Raw genomic sequence first — 8,460 nt, forward strand, 5'->3', positions numbered from 1 at the left:
CATCGCAAAGAACCCCTTCCGTCAAATTTTGCTGGGATTCTACGGTAAAAATACAAATTTACCAAATATATTAATAAATGAAGTAAAATTGTCAATCTATAGGTGTTCATATCGAATTTATGGACAAACATACATAGACTTTTACTTTTGGCGCGCTAAATTGGTACTTTTTTCCACTGTGGTACGTCTATATGAGGGATATATCAAAACATGGACCTCCATCGACCATGGACCTACGCAAGATGTTTAATGCCACCAAAGAACACAAAATATCAAATTACAACGAATTCACTTCGAAAATATAGACAAAATCTTAAAAATAATAATAAACTGGAAGTACCGTCTATAAACTGGTCTATACCTAAAAGTGGACCAATCCTGACGATTTTTGGGGCAAATTATCTTCTAGTCACTACTAGTTTACGGTAAAATTTTCGCTCTCTCCCATACAAGCTAAACCACAGTGCACTCTTTGGAGTACTTCCCAAACAAATTTTTGGCCCACGTGCAGTTTATAGACTCTTGTCGGATCGGTGTCCCTCAAATGACTGATGAGCGCTAAAATTTACGAATTGAGAATCCCATTTGGCCGAAATTATTCACATCGTAAAATTTCCTCCAAATCTACATCAAGTTATAAGACGGAAAATATCTTCGAGTACCACCCTCACTGTAGTTCAAAAGTATTGCTTTAATGCTGTACTTCTTGTGGTCGAATAATGGTTCAAAAGCTCTAAAAAATCAACGGAGACCAACTGAAGTGCGTGATGGGCACGAAAACTATATAACTTTATTTGAGATAGTTATCGCAGTACTAATTACACAATAATGTTTTGGAAAACAACCCATACTGGGTTTGCTTCTTTTCATTAATAAGGGTATATCTCTGTCGGCAGAGCCCAGCTAATACTTCTTTACTTATAGTACTATGTGAAGGAAATTCATTTTGTGTGCTTCAATATCACGTTTAACTTTTTATACTATACACCAATATGTGGGGAGGGAATCATACAATACCCTAGGCCCATATTTTTTAATACATACTAAAATTAACGTATCGAGAAGCTATGTATGTATGTGTGTCTGTCCATCCGTCTGTCCCTTTAAACATTGTTATCACGATACAGGTTGCAATTTTCATTGGATCGTCAGGAAGCTTTCAATGTTTTAAAAATACAACTTATAATAAATACCTTACCCACATATTGGTGTAAGTGTATAAAAAATAGAATAATTTTTTGTTTTGGAGAGTTTAGAGACTTTTAGATTAAAAACATTCGATATTTGTCAAAATTTTATGATACACATTTTTATGAAACTCCTTGGAAAATCATAATCATGCATACATGTCACGGTGTGCCTTAACCAAATTTAAATGGAAGGAGCTTACACCTGGGAAGTTTCTGCGGATTCTGAAACTGCAATGTTCATAAATGAGAAAAATCAAAAGACAAAAAAAAATCGCCGGAGGCGTTTTAAATAAATCGCGGTCAAAATACACACTTTTTGGGGTTTTTTAGGTTTTCACGATTTTGCTTGAAAACCGCAAGTCCCTGGGACTAAAGAAAATGTTGTAGCAGTGAAAATTCTCTACAAAATTTGCCTGTATTTTATTTTCGTAGGTTTTACCATTTTTGAGATATAGAAGTTCAAATTGAGACAATGCACTGACTGTATCGCCTCCGTATAAAACAATATCATGAAGGGTGCACCTTAACTAACTTTAAATGAAAACCGCTTATATCTAGGAATTTTTTGCGGATTCTGAAACAGCTATGTTTGTAGATGACAAAAATCCAAAAACAACAAAAAAATAGCTGGAAGGATTTTTAAATAAATCGCGGTCAAAGTTCACATTTTTAGGGTTTTCTAGGATTTTCACGATTGTGCTGGAGAACGGTAAGTTCTAGCGAAATGGGACTAAAGAAAATATTGTAGCTGCAAAAATTCTCTAGAGGATTGACCATTATGGTTTGTTCGTAGGTTTTACAATTTTTGAGATATTGAAGTTTAGGTCATATGTTTTATGTTTTTTGTTAGGTTTTCACGATTTTGCTTGGGAACGGCATGTCTTATCGAAATGGGACCAAATCTTATAGCTGTGAAAATTCTCTACAAGACTGACCTTTGCAATTTTTTCCTAGGTTGTACCAATTTTGAGATATATTAGTTTAAGTTGGGAAATTGTAGTCATGGCATTGTTTTGTAAGAAGGCGATACAGTCAGTGCATTGTCCCAATTTGAACTTCTATATCTCATAAACGGTAAAACCTACGAAAATATCATGAAGTTCAATCTTGTACAGAATTTTGACTACTACAACATTTTCTTTAGTCCCATTTCCATAGGACTTGGGGTTTTCAACCAAAATCGGTAAAACTTAAAAATCCCCTAAAAGTGTGAACTTTAACCGCGATTTATTTAAAAAGCCCTCCGGCGATTTTTTTAGTTTTTTGATTTTTCTCATCTATGAACATTGTAGTTTCAGAATCCGCAAAAAATTCCCAGGTGTAAGCTCCTTCTATTTAAATTTGCTTAAGGCGCACCGTGATGTATACCTTTCTATAAAACGATATTTAAAACTGAAACAACAATTACATGACATGTGCTTATACCTAAGTTTTTATATAATATACATAACACATTAACGTTCTTGTGATGTATATTTATTTCATGGTAAGTTTCTTTTACATTTTTTTAGACAAGAACATATTTCAATATTTCGCCTATGACACATTTTTGAAGGTTCATTTTATAATGAGATTCTATTTTTTCTGTGGTCGAAAATAGTGTTTTAATTGCACGACAGTCATGGCAGACGTTTCCTACACAAAATCGTTTAAATTTTATTCAATATGTACTTTATTTTATGTATGTACACATATTCACGCCTGTATGAATGTTCATACATACATAAATACATACAGTGAGTGTCAAAAATATTCGGTTTTCAATTTCACCAATAATAACACCTCAGTATTTTAGAACCCCATAACCAATATTCAAAAAACCAAATACTTAAAAAAATTTTGGTCCTGTGGCTATTAAAAAATGTATGTAGCATGGATCCATGGCAACCCTATAAGGGAGAATAACAAAGAACACGTTGTTAACCCTGTTTTCTATGCGTCAAAAATATTTGGTTTTTGTAACTTTTGTTAAATATTTTGGCAAAAAACCAGTCAATATCGAACTTTTTCTGCAATATTAGTATAAATTTCAATAATTGCGAACAGGATCTTTGTTCCTGTGTGCAAAAATATTATATTTTATAACAAATTATTACAATTTAGGGCTAAGGAAAAACGCTTTCCTAGAAAAGAGAAAACTGTTCATATTTCTTTATAAAAACGGCAGGAATAAAGGGAATTTTTGCTTATTTTTGAATATTTAGTCGAATACATTTGAAATAATGTGCAAAAGTCACGAAAATATAGAAATAATTGATTTTGTGAAACACATAACCCAGCCAAACCAAGGACTGGGAGGGAAGGTAGAGGAATCTCCTGAAAAATTACGGCTAAACCGCCCTTAATTTTCTTGAAATTGGTCACCGAGCCCTAAATGACTTTCAGAAGATAAAAAATATGCACTTACTTTCCAAAAAAATAGTAAGGATAAAGCCTTTCAAGGCCATTGATAAATACATGTCTCCTATAAGCTCCTTCGTACTTTTTGTGTTGGAGTACACAGAAAGGCCGGAAACTTGGTGGTATACTGATTTTCCTGCTTAGACATTCAAAACTAACTCCATTTCACCTGGTTTCTGATGTACATCAAGTTTTGAAGGTACATCAAGGCGAAATTTGAACTAGATTTTTGGTTATGTAAATAAGCCGATGGTGTGTGATGTGTTACAAGGCCATGAAAGGCTTTATCCTTTCGATTTTTTTGGAATGTAAGTGCATATTTTCTATCTTTTGAAAGTCATTTAGGACTCGGTGACCAATTTCGGGAAAATTAAGGGCGGTTTAGCCGTAATTTTTCAGGAGATTCCTCTACCTTCCCTCCCAGGCCTTGGTTTGGCTGGGTTATGTGTTTCACAAAATCAATTATTTCTATATTTTCGTGACTTTTGCACATTATTTCAAATGTATTCGACTAAATATTCAAAAATAAGCAAAAATTCCCTTTATTCCTGCCGTTTTTATAAAGAAATATGAACAGTTTTCTCTTTTCTAGGAAAGCGTTTTTCCTTAGCCCTAAATTTTAATAATTTGCTATGAAATATGATATTTTTGCACACAGGAACAAAGATTCTGTTCGCAATTATTGAAATTTATACTAATATTGCAGAAAAAGTTCGATATTGACCGGTTTTTTGCCAAAATATTTAACAAAATTTACAAAAACCGAACATTTTTGACGCATAGAAAACAGGGTTAACAACTTCTTCTTTGTTATTCTCGCTTATAGGGTTGCCATGGATCCATGTTACTTACATTTTTTAATTGCCACAGGACCAACATTTTTTTAAGTATTTGGTTTTTTGAATATTGGTTATGGGGTTCGAAAATACTGAGGTGTTATTATTGGTGAAATTGAAAACCGAATATTTTTGACACTCACTGTACATACATGTATATATATTTTTCTCATTTTTGGCGGTGTTAATTTTATTAATAAAACATCCTAATCAGCAGATACCAATCGATGAGACACTATAGAAATTTTTTTTTCTTACAGAACATTGCAAATATTTCGGATTTTTCATGTTGTTGTTTTATATTGCAATGATTATTAATCGTATTTGGCATTTGGCCAAATTACAAAACATTCATGACTGTTTGCTAAAACCACAGCGTCTTTTAAAATATTTACGTCAGGGTATAGTGAAAATATGTGGCAATCTTTCTCGAGACACACAAATATGTTTTTTGATTTTAATAGAAACACTTTCCACTTCAAGCTAACAAATAAATTCTTGTAAATATAAATAATTTTCATCATTCAAATTTTCATGGGGAAAAATAATTATGCGACATCATATGATTTATTTGTCTATGATCAGCAATTTACAGCATTCGATGACTGAGTTCATATTGAGTATTTATGTATTAACGGACCAGTATCGAGAACAACTTTATATAACATCTAGAGATGACCTGTCAGAATATGTGACTTATGGGGCATACTTTTCCGATATTCGTCGAAGACGTCATATACTTATCTAAAATAAAGGTTTTGGAATAAAGTAATTGTTAAAATGAAAATAAAAGTCAGAAGAAAGTGACCGATTTACATATTTAATTTAAAAATACTATGTAAGTTGTTATAAAACAAAAAGAAAACAAGTAAAATAGTATCAGTCGGCTTTGCCGACAGAGATATGTACACCCTTAGCCTGTGTGGATAGAAATACTTTTTTCCCAAAAAAAAAAAAAAAACAAAAACTTATGTATTTAGGGGGGTTTCAAAATGGTAGGCGTATGAACCTACAAAAGTATGGATAGGATTAAATCTCAAAAATTTGGGGCGATACCTATAGATAGGGCTTTTTATCACACTAACCTACGAAAAGCATAAAATCGATATAATGTCCAAAGGATCCTCGAACAGACCCTTAAACAAACAGAATGTTGAACATTTGTGTAGCTTGGACAGATAGGGCCCAAATTTGATCATAAACTAAGTTTCCACAATATATAGAGATCCAAAGTTTGGACCAAATCGGTTGTAACGTCTATGAGAAATCGCGCGTACCATTTTAGCGAAAATTTTTGAACTTTTGTGGGGGAGGTACCGGAAGGAGTGGACCTATAAGCACCACTTTCGAATTTCATCTAATATTCGAAGGAATATTACAATATCCAAAGTGTTGGCGAACGCAGTATTCGGTTTGAGCTCTCCAGCCACAACATATAGTGCCATAGGGAATTTTTTAAACCTTTCAAGAAGTATGGACTTGCCCCTGAAAAAACTTTTACTGTCGTAATTGAGGCAGCGAATGCAAGTTGCTTCAATAAAAACTAAAGTGATGCGAGAGCAGGTCTTAAAGTGAATTTATCCTAAATTTTGTGTGGGAGGTAGCTGAAGGAGTTGGCAATATAGTCCATATTCGAACCTGATCTATATCCGGTAGATATATTAGGATGTGTAAAGTATGGACCAAATCGGTCACTCCCATCAATAGTTATCGTGCGCACAATTTTTCCGAACATTTTTGAATTTTTGTGGGGGAGGTACCTGAAGGAGTGGACCGATATGGCTTATATTCGAACTTAAAGTAAGTTTGCACAAAATATTACGAAGGTCATATTTTGACCGAATCGACTGATCCGTTGGAGAGTTATCTTGCCCTCCAACCACTACACACGGTGTCGTAGGTGTTTTTGTACCGGAGTTTTTAAACCTTTCGGCCTGTTTTCTCAGGAAGTATAGACTTGCCCCTGATGAAACTTGTACCGTCGTCTGGGGGGCAGTGAATACAAGTTGCTACAACAAAAATCAAAGCGATTCGAGAGCAGGTCCTAAACTGAACTTTTCTGAAAATTTGTGTGGAAGATACCCGAAGGAGTAGATCGATTGAGTCCATATTGGAATCTCATCTAAGTATGGTAGAATTTTCACGATGTGCAAAGTATGGACCAAATCGGTTACTTCATTCAAGAGTTATCGTGCGCACAAATTTTCCGAACATTTGTGGAAGGAGTGGACCGATATAACCCAACTTCGAAATTAATCTAAGTTTGGACAAAATATTACGAAAGCCAAATTTTGTAACGAATCAGTTGATCCGTTCGAGAGTTATCGTGCGCACCAGCCATCCAGACAGACTACAAATTGTCTGAAACGGATTTCGTCCAAAAATACTAGGGGTCTAAAACCATTATTTCGATGAGGCATATTTTGCCCGTATGAAAGTGTATATACCCTCGTTAGCATAAATGCTGAAGGTATAAATATATTTTGTGTTTGGAAACCTTTTTCCTTTTTGTGGAATTAAAAATACATAAGTATAAAAGAGCCCCGGTCTATAAACACCATGAGCTGTACCCGCCGACTGGCACCGATATAGTAAAACGTATCGAGCTGCAACTAACCTAAATAGGCGTGGCAAGTTCCGCCCATTTATACAGGTTTTGAAATATTCGACATCATATTCCTTGGAATTTTTGCATTTTAGGTATAAAGTGTCTTTGGCAATATTACTGATAACAATGCGGGGCATCTTTTTTGTGAAAAAATTACCCCTTATGCGAGGGTCTTTTTGACCCTTTTTTCAAAAACGTTTAAAAACTCCTTTAAAATGTGATCGTATCCAATCAAAATATTCTACAAAATTATTTGCCATACAAATTTAATGTAGGTCCCCGAATACACTAAAACTCTAAATCGTACCTAAACGCCAGGAATCTGCCAAAATCACTTTTTAGGGTTAATGTCGTACTTTATCTGAGTTTATTTAGTTTTGTCCCACAAAACTTCATTCCAGATAGAAGACGTCAAAGCAAAAATATTCTCCATCAAATTTCCATATCAGTCGCAGAAATGGGCGGAACTTGCCACGCCTGTTTAGGTTACTTCCCGACGTAAACTTTCAAAACGCCCATACACGCGTCTTCTTTTTTTCGGGCCTCTTTCATAATTTGGCCGAATTATCTTGTAATTATTTTTTGCGTTGTACAGTGTTATCCTTGATATTAGCGATGGTGATTTTTTAAATTCTATTTAATTCTGTTTACATTTACTATTCGTTTACGAAATCGTTAGAGAAATGTCAACCATTTATTTGTATTTATTACTTTGTTTTTCCTTTTTAAGTATAAATCGATTAGTTAAAATATATCATGCTGCTATGAGTCGTTAGAAAGACAGACAGACAGGCCACTGCCGTGAATCAGTCGTCAGAAATTTATTCATTTTCTCAAATATATATATACATACTATATATTTTCAAATTTGTATATTTGTAAAAAAAAATCTTGATCATCTAAAAGTTTTCTACACTTTGGGCATTTCAAATAGGTTCCTCATATATGGGCCTTTCTCTTGATGAGTAGAAACAACATTAATTGAAATACAAATAATTATAACTCAAAGTAGAACAATAGGTTATTTCATACAAACAATTGTTGAATCAACTTTAATCCCCCAAAATATTGAATAAGTATGGTAGGATTAATCTCAAATTTCTGAGACAATTAAAACGTATGACATTTTCTATATGGTTTAGAATAATATAGAAATCGTTCTACCATGAACAAATAATGCACAGTATATGCACTGACATATGTATGCATGTACATGACCAAATTCATCTATGTGTTTACAAAATCTATTTTGAAATTTATTGTCCGATTTTTTGTATACTCTGTAGTACACCACCAATTCTGAAAGAAAAAAACATTTCTCACATATTCCCTGTGATTGTTGTATACATTTCAGGGCAAAAATACAAAATATTTTATGGCATTTTACCATCATTAAAGTGAAATGAAACATCACACGACGAGAAAT

This window comes from Musca autumnalis, unplaced genomic scaffold (genome assembly GCF_047663935.1).
Source record: "Musca autumnalis isolate F117 unplaced genomic scaffold, ASM4766393v1 scaffold_1, whole genome shotgun sequence".
Lineage (NCBI taxonomy): Eukaryota > Metazoa > Arthropoda > Insecta > Diptera > Muscidae > Musca > Musca autumnalis.